Raw genomic sequence first — 17,121 nt, forward strand, 5'->3', positions numbered from 1 at the left:
CAGCAGCAGCAGCAGCAGCAGCAGTAGTAGTAGTAGTAGTAGTAGTAGTAGTAGTAGTAGTAGTAAGTAGTAATACTTAGCATTTATATAGTGCTTTAAATTGAAAAGTACTTTATACATTTTTTTCTCATTTTTATCCTCACCATAACCCTGGAAGTAGGGCCACTATTATCATCCCCATTAATGAAGAACTTAGAGATTAAGTGATCTATCTAAAGTCATGCAGCTAGTAAGAATCTGAGACCAAATTTGAACTCAAGTCTTTCTGATTCCAGGTCTAGAGTTCTATCTACTATGTCATCTAGATTAGATTTCTCTTCTATGTCACTATAAAGAAAAAAACAAAGAACTAAAAGTAATATAAATTAATTTTAATAAATGAATAAATAAAATTAAAAGTGTTATATTGAATCTCTGGGAGCCAGGAGTCCACACTATTGATTGACAGGTGGATCCGTTGGATATCAGAATGTTCCCAGAGGGCCATGAGGACAGGGGAGAGCAGTTGGCCCAGGGTGGTATAAAACGCCCTGGCAGCCTTGGCTGAGGGTTCCTTTCCTTCCCTGAGACCTGAGATCTGTGGATCCTGGTCTTTTGGGGATTGAGATTTGCTGGGCTCAACCTTGCAAGATCTTCCTGTCTTGTTCCTGATAACATCATCAACCTGTACCCAGACCATCATCTTCTGATTCTACTGCCCCTAGATATTAGGAAGTTCATCATCTTAGTTATCTAGGCTTCCCAGGGCCTGGGAGGGATCTGGGAAGTGGGCAGGGGGAGAAGAAGAGGGTGGAAAGGGTGGATATCCCAAAGACTAGTTAGGCATATCATATAGCTAGGGCAAGCCTCAGTTGATCTTGCCCTAGCCACCTATCTGGGGAAACATCAAGCAGCAATTTGCCTACTCTGGTTTGGCTGTGGCCAGGCTGGACCAGAGGAGTTAACCATCCTGACTCATTACTTGCCTACAGTCCTAAGGGTTTATCATTACCAAATTTAGTTAGGGTTTTCCCAATACCTCTATCCAATCCCAATACTCCATCTTTGTTAAATACAGTCAAAGCCTTTTAAGTACCTTCCTGAAGTGGTTATTCATAGCTTCTTTGGGAAGGGAGATACGCAGTCAGAGACAAATCGTCACCAAGCTAATAGAGCCCATTTACACTATCAATCAACCCCAGGTGGGATCTGAAGGGATACCATCCATTGACCTGAAGGATCCTGCCTGGGCACTGTATAAAGGAGGGAGGTGTCGTATCATCTAGCTAGCCACCTATCTGGGCTATCACTGTTGTCACACATTTACCAGTGGTAGTATCCAGTTTAGGTCCCTCTCCCTCTCCATATACAACATCCACGTCTTTTATTTTATAACAAAAGTAATATGGCTAAAAGTAATCTATTCTGACACATTATAAGTGTAATGTTTTAGTTTATATTCGTTTATTTTAGTAATTGGAACAAAAAAAGACACTTGTAGGTCATTCATCAGGGCTATACTTAACTTTAGCATAGAAAGAATATTCAATAAGGGATACTTCAATACAAAGCTTGGATAGAGTGAGTCTCCCTCATCTCTATATGGAAACTTGGTTGCTCAGCAATATATGTTAACCCAAGGAGTCTAAAAGAACTGGACTCTATACGGGTAAGACCTTTTATGCTCTTAGTTAACCAAGTAGGGTCAGAGGCCATTGGGAAGTTTTGCTGAGGTCATCAGGGTTTGAATCTCGGCCCCTGGACCAATCAAGTGCTGAGGACATCTTTGACCCCTTTTGGGGAAAAAAACAAAACATAACTAGCTTCAACCCATGTGTCAGGGAGTTGGGAACAACCCTGGTAGAAAATGATCCTATCACAGTGGTTCCCAAACTTTTTTGGCCTACCATCCCCTTTCCAGAAAAATATTACTTAGTGCCCCCTGGAAATTTTGAAACTATTTATTGAACTCAGAATAGAATGTAATACCAAAAAAAGTGTGGCCATCACCGCCCCCCTGGATCACTGCAGCACCCACTAGGGGGCGGTGGCACCCACTTTGGGAATCACTGTCCTATCATATCAGATGAACAAATAATGATCCTGAGGGTGACATTTCCAGCCTTGAATTCAAGAGGTCAGGAGTTCATCTAGTGTTGGTTGACCTATAAGTGGAAACCACCAAGAGGATGAACACAATCTGTCAAAGGCACCATCTTTGAGAGAACTGTTCCAACAAACTCGAAGATAAGATAAAGGTGAAGGCAAAATGTCTATTCAATAGTTCTACTAAATGCTTCTTGTTTTTGAGTTTTAAGAACCAAACTCCTTGGAGATATAGCTATGTTATCATTCATGTTTAAGTTTTATCAAAATATTCTTGCAAATCTTTTGTTTTGAGCATTTCTTTTGAGTAAAGGAAATAATATCTAGATGTTACAGTGGATAGACCACTGGCCCTAGAGTAAAGTAGACCAGAGTTCAAATCTGATCTCAGACACTTAATAGTTGTATGACCCTGTTCAAGTCACTTATCCCTTGTTTGCCTCAGTTTCTATATCTGTAACCTGGGGACAATAGCACCTAACCTCACAGGGTTGTTATGAGGATCAAATGAGAAAATAATTACAAAGTATTTAGCGCATATTACATACTATATAAATGTTAGCTTTTTAAAATATCTACATTGTACTTTGAGCACCCTTTTGAAATGATCTTAGATAAGAACTTAGATACAAAATTAAGTAATTTCCCTCAGAGTTGCAGGAGGGATATGATGAGATCCAAAGAATGTAGAAAAAGAACCCAACCCTTTGCTTTAGGGGCCAGGCTTCCCTGTGTCTCCTCATGTAGGTTCAAAGCCAGGGGACCCTTAGGAAGAACAGAGCAAGTGCCCCAGCCCCCCTGGGCCCAGCAATGAGTCTGTGTTGTTACATTTGTAAGAGTAAAAATATTTCAGACTGAAGGTGAAAGCCTTCAAGTTCTGGACCATAACATCAAAGGATTTAGAGTTAAAAGGGATTTTAGAGGTTATCTAATCTGGGGATTCTTAACCTTCTTTGGGTCACAGAACTCTTCAGCAGTCTGGGGCAGTCTATGGACTCATTCTCAGAATCATGTTTTTAAGTCATTGAAGTAAGTGCTAGATTTCAGTTAGAGTTTAGTGAAAATAAATAATTTTGTTCCCATCTAAATTCAAGGACCTTCTGAAATCTATTTGAAGATCCCTCATTAAAGACTTCTGACTTAACCCAACCCCTTTTTATTTTATAGATTAAATGCTCCCAGTGGTGAAGGGACGGGGGTCTCTCCCCATCTCCCCAAACTGATTTCAAGGGAGGCTGTCAGACCAAATGGCTTCTTTATCTTTGTAGTTCCCCTAACACCTCACAAGATGCTCTTTACCAAGCAGAAACTTAATAGATATTTGTTTAATGTAATTGATTTTTACAGGGTTTTAACATTCCTGCATGGCAAGAAAAGCATGATGACTGTCAAAGTCCTCATGCTCTAATGAACAGCATGCACACTGGTACTTCTCAACCTATTTTTACAATGACAAATGCTTATGACTAAATTTTTTATCATACTCTTAGGAAGAGGGAAGGAAGTCCGCTGTTCAGTAATAAAAATTAGCCTGAGGAACTAGTGTTTATCAAGCTCTGCTCCTTGGGGTTTCTCGCATATGGCATCATTTCCCATCTCTGGATCTTTGCATGGGCTGTTCCCTATACCTGGTATGCTTTCCCAAATGACCACTGCCTCTTTAACTCCCAAGTTTCCCTCAAAGCTCAGCTCAAGAATTACCCTCTCCAGAAAGCCTTTCCTGAGCCCTGTAGCTGCTAACAACTCCCACCCCCGTTACCACCTTATAATTCTATTTCTCTACATATGTAGATATAGACATGCACATGCATGTATACATGTACACGTGCATATATATATGCATATACATGCTATCTCCCCAGGCAAAATGTAACTTTCTCAAGGGCAGAGATGACTGCATTTTTAATACTGTATCCTCTGCGCCTTATGCATACTAGGAACTTAGCCAGTGTTTGTAGATTGAACTGGTGGTGGTGTGGTATCATGAAAAATTTTCTAGGGCAAAAATCTACGTACTTGGAGTGTCCATCGATCTGTGTGTCCATCTGTCTGTTCATCTGTCTGTCTATGAGACTTGGAAAAGTCACAGCATCTCTGGGTCTTGGTTTCTTTTCTGTAAACATGAAGCAATTGAACTGAATGATATCTATTCTCTAAAAAACTGATGATTCCTTTCCCCCTAAATATATCCTGACTTCATTGCTGTAACTCAGACATTTGAAGCAATGAAAGAAGCCATACTCTAACTGAATTAGCCACCGAGGGCCTGAAACAAGGGTTGTTGTTAAATTTTGTTTCTACATTTCCAGCCCTCCTTTGCTTGTAGCTTGTAAATTTAATGGAAGTTATTGCACTTTGATTTTATGGTGGGAGAATTGGATTTCTAATATTTTTTATGGGAAATGAGTTCCTTAAGTGCCATGCTCAGTGGCTGTATGTAATAAGCAAGGGAAACAACTACTGGAAAATCATTAAATCTGGTACTTCATTACAGGAGGATAAGCCTAGAGGGAAGGGCTGCCCAGTGATTAAGCCAGAGAAATAACTAGCTCATCCGGGACTTACAGGCCCTTCTTGTCTCACCGGTAGAAGAAATAATGGGGCATACTCAGGCATTTAAAAATCATTTTAAAGCAACTGGTTAGTGACTTATCACAGTGATGAGGACTTTGGAAACTCAAACTTCCAGCTACTTATTTGCTAGAATTATGTTCTGAGGTCATGTTGAAAACAGAAAATGGAACAGGGTGGGCAAATCCCTCTGAAAAAGCATAAGCCTCCTTGGAGTCATCTGCCAGATCATATATTTGAGAGAAAATTACATCTCTCTGAAGGAAGGCAAAATTTATAGGATCATTGATATAGAGCTAAAAGGAGCCTCAGAACTCATCTAGTGTAAGGGTATCATTTTACAGATGAGGAAACTGAGACCCAGAGAGGTAAAGTTATTTGCCGATAGCCACATGGCTAATGTAAGTGTGGATTTGGGGTAAATCAAGGATCACTAAGCTCTCATCTTTGAATTGGACTGGAAGCTGACCCCGTGGAAATCTGAGAGAATTCCATTTGGGAGGGGCCAGTGAAGGAGGGAGTTTGGTGAAAAATTCTGAAGATTCGAAACTACCAACGACCAACTGCCAAAAACTCCCGAGAGGACTTTCAAGTCTCAGCTGGGCTTGGTGGGGTGGATGGTTGTGGGTGGCTGGGAGGTTCTGGACAGGAATTTAGCTCTTCTGAACCCAAAATTCAGGGGCAACCTGGAGATTTCAACAGCAAAACCTTTCTTTACTGACTTCATTGCCAACAAAGAAGAAACCGAAAGAGTCGCGTCGTGCTTCATAGTTGGCAGTAGTGCCCGGACTACGGAGGGAGAAGGCACTTAGGGGACCCTTCCTTGGTCCCTCTTATACCCCTTCCTGGCAGTTATTCCCCTGTTTGTTAGCTAGCATTAAGGACAGGATATTGGGAGGGGAGGGAGAGTGAGCTTCTGAGTCAAAGCTACAGAAGAAACCACATCTGCCCTCTTGTTGTGGGGTTCATAGTGGATAGAGAAGTTATCCCTGCACCCTCCTTCCTCAAGAATCCTCAAACATCCCTCACGCTGCTGTCCTGAATTCCCTCATCCTTATAAGAAACCTTTATTAGTTCATTAGTGGTAGTTTGGGGCTGTTACTCTGAGGGGAGGAAGACTGGTCTTGTGGCTGTGGGGGAAGACAAATACCAAACACCATCTTGAAGGGCAAAGTGACTAGAACTGAGGAGGTGGGGGAGGCTTGACTCCATCGTGCTGGCTCTGAGGGGGGGAATCCAACCTATTAGGGTCACAACTGGTCCCCAGTGCCTTCCTTCAACATCCCCACTATAGCTCTGCCAGTTGGGAACCTTTTTGAGTTTATTCCCTCATAGGTCTTCCCTGGGGTGTGGGTGAGTGACTAGCTGATCTGGCCCATTGAAAGCTAACAAGGGGGGAGGCTAGATACTCACCCCATTTTATAGTTAATACCCACCCACATACACACTAATCAGTAAACAGAACTGCGATTTGAACACCAGCGTTTCTGATTCCAAATCCAGCATTCTTTTCATTGCATCACAGTAAATTGTTTCCCCCAGGGAATTTTATAGTGTAGACCCAAAGTGTCCCACTCATGCTGACCACGTAAGTCAGTAAAGGCCAGTACTACTTGAAGCTGAAATAATGAGCCAAAAAAAGGCTCATGTTATTGAGTTACTGAGGTTGATTAGATTCCTCGGTAACCCTCAGTGAAGAAAGCCGGAGAGCTTCCCTCACTCGACCAGTGCGCCTTTACAGGGATTTATTTTGAAACCAAGGTATTATGAAGGGGAGGATTAAGGATTGGGGGTTCCCTAACTCTAAGGGATTCTTACTAGCCTCCCACCTGCTAAAACCTCTCACGGGGTATCTTCTGTATCTTGACGCTCCCTAAGCCCTAACCTGTCTGTCTGGATCTCTAAACCTGACTAGCTAACCTGACTCTATTTAATCCTCCCAGATTGATTTGTAGGATGAAACAGGTCTTCTAGTATCTTCAGGTGAACCCTTTATGGCTGAGTTCAACCGTAGTTGGGCCAGGCCAGAGTTGGCTTCTGGCCTTCACCAGCACTGACAGTTTTTGTTTGCTAGCTGGTCACAGATCTTCTGAGTAGACAGGATCACTTTCAGCATACGGGAACAGTTTGATTTTAAAGCAAGGAAGAGTTTCTCCAGTCAGGAACAGAGGTAAATATATTCAGCTCCGAGGGACAGGAAGTCCAAGAGCCCTGAGTAACCCTTGTGTTCACTCTTTATCCCCTCTCTGGGTTCCAGAACCCCTTGTCATCTGGTTCCTGGCACACGGCTGCTCTCTTCCTGCAAATCTCTCTCACGTATTTCAACCCATTTTTCTTCTTCCCTTCTTACAAAGCAAAATAAATATTATTGCAAAATGTGTAACAAAATGAATAAAAATTTCTTTTCAGCTGTTTTTTTAGTCATGTCTGACTCTTTGTGACCCATTTGAAATTTTCCTTGCAAAGATGCTGGAGTGGTTTGCCATTTCCTTCTCTACCTCATTTTGTGGATGAAGAGACTGAAGCAAATAGCATCAAGTGACTTGTCCAGGGTCACACAGCCAAATAAATTTCTGGGGCCAGATTTGAATTCAGAAAGATGAGTCTTCCTAACTCCAGGCCCTGTACTCTGTCCACTGTGCAACCTTTTTATATATTTAAAATAAAATATAGATCATATTAATTTAAGATTTTCTAAGTCAGTATAAGACCTTTAAGGATGTATTTCTACTTGAGCTTAATATCATTGGTATACAATACCTGTTCAGCTATGAGCAAAATTTGTGGAATAAGAAAAACTTTCAATCCCTTGTATTTCCTTCTTTGTGCCTCTCCTTGATCCTGGGATAAAAGCCCTTTCCTCATTAACAAATTGCTCCCAATAAAAGGATCTCACACGAGTCATTCATACCTTGTTTTTTTGCCATAAGCTCACATAAAGGCCTACTTCCATATGCCATTCCTAGAATATTGGTGACCTTAGGTTCTTCCAGGGAAATGCAAATTCTGAAAATTCTACTAAGCTGGAAAGGTTTCGTGTACAGTCCTAGAAGAGACTATGCTATCCAAAGAATAGCTGAGTCCAGAGAAAAACATGACCAGAACCCAGTATTAGCACCAAGTGATGAATTCTTTGGCTATGGAGACCCATGATATAAATAAATACACAAAATAGTCCCCTGTGATCGGCAGCTCCTTCTGCTTCCATGATGACAGTGGCAATGCGGTGGGAAAGGGGGTAGAAACAGTAATTTTGTATCATTTACACCTTTTGCACCATTAATTTAGCTTTTGGTGTTCTAAATAAGAGATCTTTGGTCAGTAATCAACAAGCTGATACATTCCTCAAATAATTCAGTCAAGTCCATGTAGACATTATAGATAGAAATGAATAGAAGGCATAAAGAAGTTATAGCTAAATAAAATAATAATTTGCAGGTTTTCTTTGGAGAGGAGAATAAAAATTTGAAGCATTGCTTTGGTTGTCTACCCAAAGTTTACCTGATAAGCTTGCTTCATAGCAATTATGATGTATATCAACCAATAGACTCCTCTTGAATCTATTGTCCTTTGTGGTAACCAGTTGCCAATATTTATTTAGCTATATGCTAGGCTTTGTATTCATTTATTTCAAAGGATGAAGATTAAAGTCTTAAAAGAACTAGGCGAAGTCCTCCAAAATTAGTTAGTATAAAGATACATATTCCAGTAATCTTAATGTGAAAGTGGGGAAAAAGGAGGATGCTGAAAACTATTGAAAAGTATGGTTTGGGTTAAGATACTGAAAAACTGAGAGGCAAAGCCAAATAGGTGAAGTACAGGCAGAAATTCAGCTAAAATCTCAACATTGCACTCCAAATACCATCAAAATATCTCCTCAATCAAATTCAGGAGTGGCAGAACTAACAAAAAGTCAGAGCAAGACATTTTTCCAGCCCACGTAATTTGGGAGTTCTGCAGGAGAGGTCTGTGACACCAGGGTAATTTTTTATAGAAGAAGACTCAAAACCAGAGCATTTGATCTATTTTGGAAAAGGTGAAAGTTAATAGTTGCTTTCTGCAAAAAGTGAATTGCAAAGCCCCAGGATGGACAGGAATTTGGACAGGTTAGAATCTTCTCTACCTACTCTGTCTCCCCAAAGGCTCTGAACTATCCCATATCGCCATGGGTGTTTATCATTCTTATAAATTTAACAAACCCTATTTGATCATAATGTATAATCTTTGTGATACGTTGTTGTTGTCTACTAGCTAGTGTTTTATTTAGAATTTTTGCATGCATATTCTTTAATAAAATTGGTCTATAATTTTCTTTCTCTGTTTTTGCTTTTCCTGATTTAGGTATCAGCACCATATTTGTTTCATAAAAGGAGTTTGGTAAAACTTCTTTACTTGTTATTTCAAAGAATTTATTTGATATTGGAATTAGTCGACCTTTGAATGTTTGACAGAATTCACTTGTAAATCCATCTAGTTCTGATGGTTTTTCTTAGGAAGTTCAATTTCTTTTTCTAAAATAGGTTTACTTAGATATTCTATTTCTTCCTCTGGTAGTCTACTCTAGGCAATTCGTTTTTTTGTAGATATTCTTCCATTTCACTTACATTGCTAAATTTTCATATAACTGAGCAAAATAAATCCTAATAATTGCTTTAATTTCATTTACATTGATGATATTTTAATCCTTTTCATCTTTAATGCAAATGATTTGGTTTTTTTCTCTTTTTAAAAGGCATATTAACTAATGATTTGTGTATTTTGTTGACTTTTTCATAAAATCAATGCTTAGATTTATTTATTAATTAAATATTTTATTACATTCAATTTTATTGATATCCTCTTTAATTTTTAGGATTTCCAATTTGGTACTTAGCTGAGGGTTTTTAATTTTTCTTTTTCTAGTTTTTTAAGTTGCATTCCCAAATCATTGATCTTTTCTTTATTTTAATAATATCAGCATTTAGAGTTATCAATTTTCCTCTAATTGCTGCTTTTTGCTATATTCCATAGGTTTGGGTATCTTCTCTCATTATCATCCTCTTTAATGAAATTATTTATTGTTTCTATTATTTTTCTTTAAACCATCTATTTTAATTAATTACAAGGAAAACTGTCCTGATGTCTTCAGTCCAGAGGATAAAATAGAAATGGAAAAAATCCACTATTCATCTCATGGTAAATTTCTCCACATGAAAACTCTTTGGAATATTATAGTCAAATTTTAGGGTTCTCAAGTCAAAGAAAAAATATTTCAAGCAGCCAGACTTTTCCTTTGCCTTGACAACTCTGAAATTTGACTATAATATTCAAATTTTATGGAACCATAGTCAGGATCACACAAGATTTGGTGGCTTCCACAGTAAAAAAGTGCTGGACTTGGAATATGGTATTCCAGAAGGCAAAGGAACTAGGATTACGAACAAAAATAACCTAGCCAGCAAAATTGAGTCTAATCCTTTAGGGGAGGAAATGGATATTTAGTGAAACAGAAGACTTTTAAGCATCCCTGATGAAAAGACTGAAGGTGAATAGGAAATACGACATTCAAGCAAAAGACTCAAGAGAAGTATAAAAAGATAAACACAAAAAGGTAAAGGAAAGAGTAATCATAAGGGTCTCAATAAAGTTAAACTGCCTGCATTCCTATATGGGAAGATTATACATGTAACTCCCAAGAATTTTATTATTATTAGAACAGTTAAACAAAGTTTATATAGACAGAGGGCATGGGAATGAGTTGATGATGTTGAAATGTTCTCAAAAAAATAGATGATGCATTGAGAGAAGGGAAAAGTAGAATGGGGAAAATCTTCTCACATAAAAAAAGATGGGCAAGGAAAAGCTTAAGAAATAGAAGAGACAGTGGAGGTGGGTTGCAGGCAGTATTTGAACCTCTCTCTCATCGGAGTTGGTTCAAAGAGGAAGAGTATGTATATAATCATTGTAAAAGTGGAATTATAGGGGAGCTACAGTGGAACTCCAAGAGGGAAGATCTGTTGAAATCCGTTGGAACCAGGAGGATAAAAAGGGGAGTTGGTTTTGGGACCTGCAAAGGAGAAGGAGGTGAATGCCAGCAGCTCCTGGGTCAAGCCTGCTCAAACCCTTGCTGTCCCTGGACAACAGTCCCAACAACAATTTTTGGTCTTACCAAGATTGATTCTTCATCACTGCATCAACTTAGAGATTCAGAGACTCTTTTGAGAGCCTGATTTCCTACAACTGCTTACCCTCAATTTTCCACTACCAATTATCCCCCTAGTGACATCTTATCCATTTCAAAATAGCTAGGAATAAGGATTTTAGTGAGAAGGGTAAGGGGGACTAGGCTTGGGCTTCATCCTTGGCCAGGCCTTGGACTCTAGGATTTAACAAAGAAATAACTAGCCATTCCCTTACTCCCTCTTTCCTCAATCCTGTCAACTTCCCTCTGATCAATTCCTGTTATTAAAAGTTAATTACAGGGGCAGCTGGGTAGCTCAGTGGAGTGAGAGTCAGGCCTAGAGACGGGAGGTCCTAAGTTCAAATCTGGCCTCAGACACTTCCCAGCTGTGTGACCCTGGGCAAGTCACTTGACCCCCATTGCCCACCCTTACCACTCTTCCACCTTGGAGCCAATACGCAGAAGTTAAGGGTTTAAAAAAAAAAGTTAATTACAGGGCCACCTGGGTAGCTCAGTGGATTGAGAGCTAGACCTAGAGACGGGAGGTCCTAGGTTCAAATCTGACCTCAGACACTTCTGAGCTGTGTGACCCTGGGCAAGTCACTTGACCCCCATTGCCTACCCTTACCACTCTTCTGCCTTGAATACACATTATTGTGTATTGACTCCAAGACAGAAGGTAAGGGTTAAAAAAAAAGTTAATTACAAAGTCAGATAGCATTCCTAATCCATTTGACAAAGTTATCAAAGAGTGAAGCAAGCCTGCTGCCTACCTGAAGATCCACCATTTTCCAAATGAATTTCAGTTGGAGGAGGGAGGTGTTGGTGTATGGAGGTTTGTCCAGCTATCTGTGGCTAACAACTTTACAGAGATATAAAAAAAAAAGTACCTCAATCAACAGAGGACCTCTTCCTCTATCAAGTGCAGGGAGGCAGAAGTACTAATCAAGTCACTTCATTTAGGGAAGTCATCATCATATATCCCCCTAAGTAATTAGAGTTACTGTAGTGAGAGAGAGGGATTCCACTCTGACCTTCCTCACTCTCACCCATCCCCCAACTGAAGGAGCCTCTTTTTATATCATCAAACGGATTGAGACACTCAATTGAAGGGGTTCCCTGATCAAACCCCTCTGACCCCCAGTATAGATGAAATTGAAAAAAATCAAGTGGATCTGACCAAGTGTATACAGAAGAAATCTGGGTTGAAATAGACACAATCTTAAAGGCATACAGAAACTGATTTTCAAGTTTTCAAAGAGAGATTTTCAAAGATGAAAAAAAATTATGTATAGATAATATTATCCACCATTACCACTTCACCATAGAAATCAAGAATGGAAATAAAACAATGACTTATTCATATGCCAACTGTCACAATTCTACAAAATTTTTATAAGAATGATCTATGTGGGGGCAGAGAGGTGGCTCAGTGGATTGAGAGCCAGGTCAGAGATGGAAGTCCTGGGTTCAGATCTGGCCTCTGTAAAAGGGAATTATTTGTTCTCTCTGAGTTTACACTTGTGAAAGGGAACCCTTTATTCCTTTTGTCTATTTTGAGTTAACACTTTGGTTAATAATAACTTAAATACCCCTACTTAGTACCTCACCAGATTGTGAAGGCAAGACTAACTCTCCTTTGTCTACTTTCGAATTGAATCAACAAAAGCTTGAACACCTTACTTAGCAGGAGGTGGAAGAGCTCTCCACCTTTTCAACTCAATCAGCCAGGAAATGAGAATTCACACCTCAATAAGCCAGGAATCTATGAAGTATTTTGATGAGTATCAGACCTCTCCAGAAGATAAGAAGTGGTTCCCACAAACACTGCCCCCTGGGCAGTGCTGGGCAATTTGGAAGCTGTGATTGGCCTTTGTGAAAAGGGGAAGGGACAAGAAGCCACTATAAAAGGCCCTGAATTTCTGGGGCTAGGGAAGTCAACTTCAAGAAGGAAGTTGGCTTCAAGAAGGAATTGGACTTCAAGAAGGAAGTCAGCTTCAAGAAGGTTGGCTCAAAGAAGAAAGTCGGCATCAGGAATGTTATACAGGGTCGTATGGTGCTTCTGTTAGATGGGCCTGACAAGCTGGCCCAAGATCCCTAGATGGTAAATGGATCTAAGTTGAGTGAGGATAGGGGTGCCTGGGTGGCCACCAAGGTGTGCTGATAACCACCAGGGTTTATGAATGTTCAGCTCAGCTAAGCACTTGACCCCACAAATAGTGTCCAAGCCAAAGTTAACAGGGGAGAAGGTGTATATTGTTCACACAGCTCCTCTGGCTACTTGGCTTAGGGTTAGGTTAGTGTAGTGGTTCCCAAACTTTTTTGGCCTACCGCCCCCTTTCCAGAAAAAATATTACTTAGCGCCCCTGTCACATACTATCACCACCCCCTTACAGTTATTCACCGCCCCCAAATGCACCTGTGGCCATCACTGCTCCCCTGGATCACTGCAGCACCCATGGGAGGGGAGTGGCACCCACTTTGGGAATCATTGGATTAGAGGATAAAGGTTTGTAATAAGGATGGTATTGGTATTAAGATGGATAATGCAGAATGACTGCAATTTAGATAAATTCCTCTTTCCCCTTTGGCTGTAATTATTCATTTGCCCTTGGAAAGATATCAGTCTTCATTTTGAGATATATTTCAAAGGGTTTAATGCAATAATTCAAAGGGGTAGGATTCAGAATAAGGAAAGTGGTGTTGGGGATGGTTATGCTAAAACCTATGGAAGTTAGATTAGGCTAATCAATAAGTAACAGGTTAGCAACGGGCTGGAGAGGCTTCTCTCTATCCCAGACCCTGGTCAGACCTAGCCGTAGTCTAGACCAAGTGAAAGGAAGGGCTTGTGATATTCTTTTTGATAGCAGATGTTGATGTTTATCTCTCAACCTTGTTTCAGTAATAGATCAATGGATATTATGAGACAATCAGGTACAGGTGTTGGATATGCAGGTCAATAGGTCTACCCACCCTTCACCACCCATGAGCCCTTTCTCAAGAATGAGACCCTGAAGCCTTCTGCCCTTGGGCTTTTATAGTGATGGTCTCAACTGTCTTTTGCCCTTGGCTCATGCCATCTGGGTAAATTCTAAGTTCTATAACCAATGATCTGTCATTCAAGCTGGCCTCCATCTTTTCCCCAGAAGTTACCTATTACAGGAGTCACCTTCAGCTCAAGTCATCATCTTGACCTGCCTCTTGGAGGGAACTTGGGTGAATGGATAGCTGGTTTTCCCTTCCTGACTTCTGGAGAGAGTTTAATTCCAGTTGAAGGTAAACAGGCACTGGAGCAATATTTAGTTAGATAAGCTAATGTCTTCTCTACCCTTTTGTATTTCTCTGTTTTTACCCTTTCCACCTCTTTTGTAAATAAAAGCTATTAAAGTCATTTCGACTTTGAGCAATAATACTTTGAATCAGCGACTACCATATTACTTATAGCTTTAATATATTTTAGTCAAACCATTAATTTTTAATCCCTACATTTTTTGGAGCTGTGCGATCCTGGGCAAATCATTTAACCCCCATTGCCTAGTCCTTACCACTCTTCTGTCTTAGAATCAATACTCAGTATTGATTCTAAGACAGATAGTAAGGATTTAAAAAAAAGAATGACCTATACACGTAAATAATATTCTTGATAAAAATCATAAAAGAGAAAATACTTGGGAATCTATCTGCTAAGACATATATAGGAACTATGTGAACACAATTATAAAACATTTCACACAAAAAGAGATCTAAATAATTGGAGTTCATAAGTAGGCCAAGCCAATACAATAAAAATCACAATACCACCTAAATTAATTTACTTATTCAGTGCCATACCAATCAAACAACCAAAAAATTATTTCACAGATTTAGAAAAAATAATCAAATTTATCTGGAGAAACAAAAACATCAAGTGAATATTGGGGGGGGGGGGGAGATGAGGAAGGGAGCTTACCAGTACCAGATCTTAAACTATGCTACAAAACTGTAATCATCAAAATTTTTTGGTACTGGCTAAGAAATAGTGTGATTGATCAAAATAACAGATTAGGTATACAATATACAGAAGAAAATGGACACAGTAACTTTGTGTTTTACAAAACCAAAAATCCCAGCTAGTGTGACAAGAACTCACTATTTAACGACAACTATAAAACAGTCTGGCAGAAACTATACATAGATCAGTATCTCATACCAAATAGGAAAGTTTAAGAGACATAAAATGAAACATAAAATTTAAGGAACATACAATTTTTAAGTTTTTTCACAAACAAAACCATTGCAACTAAAATTAGAAGAAAGGCAGGAAACTTATGGTGGGGATGGTCTTTGCAGCAAGTTTCCCTCATAAAAATCTCATTTCTTAAAGAAATAGTATACTGAGCCAGATTTATAAGAATAAGAACCATTTCCCAATTGCTAAAAGGTCAAGGGATACATACAAACAAGCAGTTTTGAGAGGAAGAAATAAAAGATATTAATAATTATATGAAAAATGCTCTAAATCACTAATAATTAGGGAAATGCAAAATAAAAACTGAGTTATCACTTCATATCCATGAGATTGGCTAAGATGACAGAAAAAGAAAGTGACAAATACTGGAGAGGAGATTGGGAAATATGTACACTAATGCACTTCCGGAGCTATGAACTTGTCCAACCATTCTGGAAAAAAAAAATTAGTAAGCCCAAAAAACTATTAAACTGTATGTACATATACTTTGACGTAGCACTACTATTAGGTCTACCCCAAAGAAATCAAAGGTAAAGGACCCATGTTTACAAAAGTATTTAAAGCAAATCTTTTTGTGGTGGCAAAGAGCTGGAAACTCAGAAGATACCCATCAGTTGGGGAAAGACTGAACAATTATGGTATATGAATATGACAGAATACTATTATGTTGTTAGAAATGATGTCCAGGATGATTTTTTAAAATCCTGGAATATTTATGTGACCTGGTGAAAAGTGAAATGAGTAGAACCAGGAAGACAATTTACACAGTTAACAGCAATATTGTAAAAATAATCAACTGTGAAATGTGATGGCTGATTAATATAGAGACTTACTAAAATTCCAAAGGACACAATGAAAAATGCTATCTGCTTCCAGATATAGAAATGATGGACTCAAAATGAAGACTGAAGTATATCTTGTCCTCCCTCCCACCCTTCCTGCCTCTCTCTCTCCCTCCCTCTCTTCCTTCTTTTCTTCTTTCCTTCCTTCTTTCCTTTCTCTATCCATTTTTCTTTCTTTTTCTCTCTTGTTCTTTCTTTTCTTTTCCCCCTCTGGAATATGGTTAGTGTGGAAATTTATTTTGCCTTCTCAGTGCATAGGTGGAGAGGATTCAGGAGGGAGAGACTCCAGAACTGAAAGTAAAATAGTTAAAATTTTAAAATAAGAAAAGAAAATGAGAAGACTTTTGTAAATAGTTTTCTGCAGCAGACCGCATCTCCATAGTAAAAGAGTTGACTGAGAAGAGTGGAGAATTAAAGGTCTATAATTAAATAAAGAAGCATTAATTTCAATAGAATAAAATGTAGGAGCAAGATATCTCCTAAACATACACTAAGATCTTACCAGATCCCTTGATAGAAACATCTGCAGAAATAACTGTTCAGATCTATGGAGAAGGTAAGAATTTATGACCAAACAAGTGATAGAGAATTTTACAAGATGCAAAATGAATAATTTTTATTATACCAAATTTAAAAGGTTTTGTACAAACAAAACCAATGCAAACAGAAATTAGAAGGGAAATAAACTGGGGGGAAAGTTTTTTTTATTTATTTATTTTTAAACCCTTGTACTTCGGTGTATTGTCTCATAGGTGGAAGATTGGTAAGGGTGGGCAATGGGGGTCAAGTGACTTGCCCAGGGTCACACAGCTGGGAAGTGTCTGAGGCCAGATTTGAACCTAGGACCTCCCGTCTCTAGGCCTGACTCTCACTCCACTGAGCTACCCAGCTGCCCCCGGGGGGGAAAGTTTTATAACACATTTCTCTGATAAAAGTTTCATTTCTAACAACTGCTTGATCACATGGGTTGATGGGGATATGATTGGGGATATTGATTCTAAATGATCACCCTAGCGTGAATATCAATAATATGGAAAGAGTTTTTGATCAATGACACATGTAAAAACCAGTGGAATTGCACATTGGCTACAGGAGGGGGTGGGGGAAGAGGAGGGAAAGAACATGAATTTTGTAACCATGTAAAAATATTCCAATTAATTAATTAATTAATTTTGCCAAATTTAAAAATCAGTCTCACTTCTCAAATATATAAATAATTAAGTCAAATTTATAAG

This window comes from Gracilinanus agilis, chromosome 3 (genome assembly GCF_016433145.1).
Source record: "Gracilinanus agilis isolate LMUSP501 chromosome 3, AgileGrace, whole genome shotgun sequence".
NCBI classification, from domain to species: domain Eukaryota; kingdom Metazoa; phylum Chordata; class Mammalia; order Didelphimorphia; family Didelphidae; genus Gracilinanus; species Gracilinanus agilis.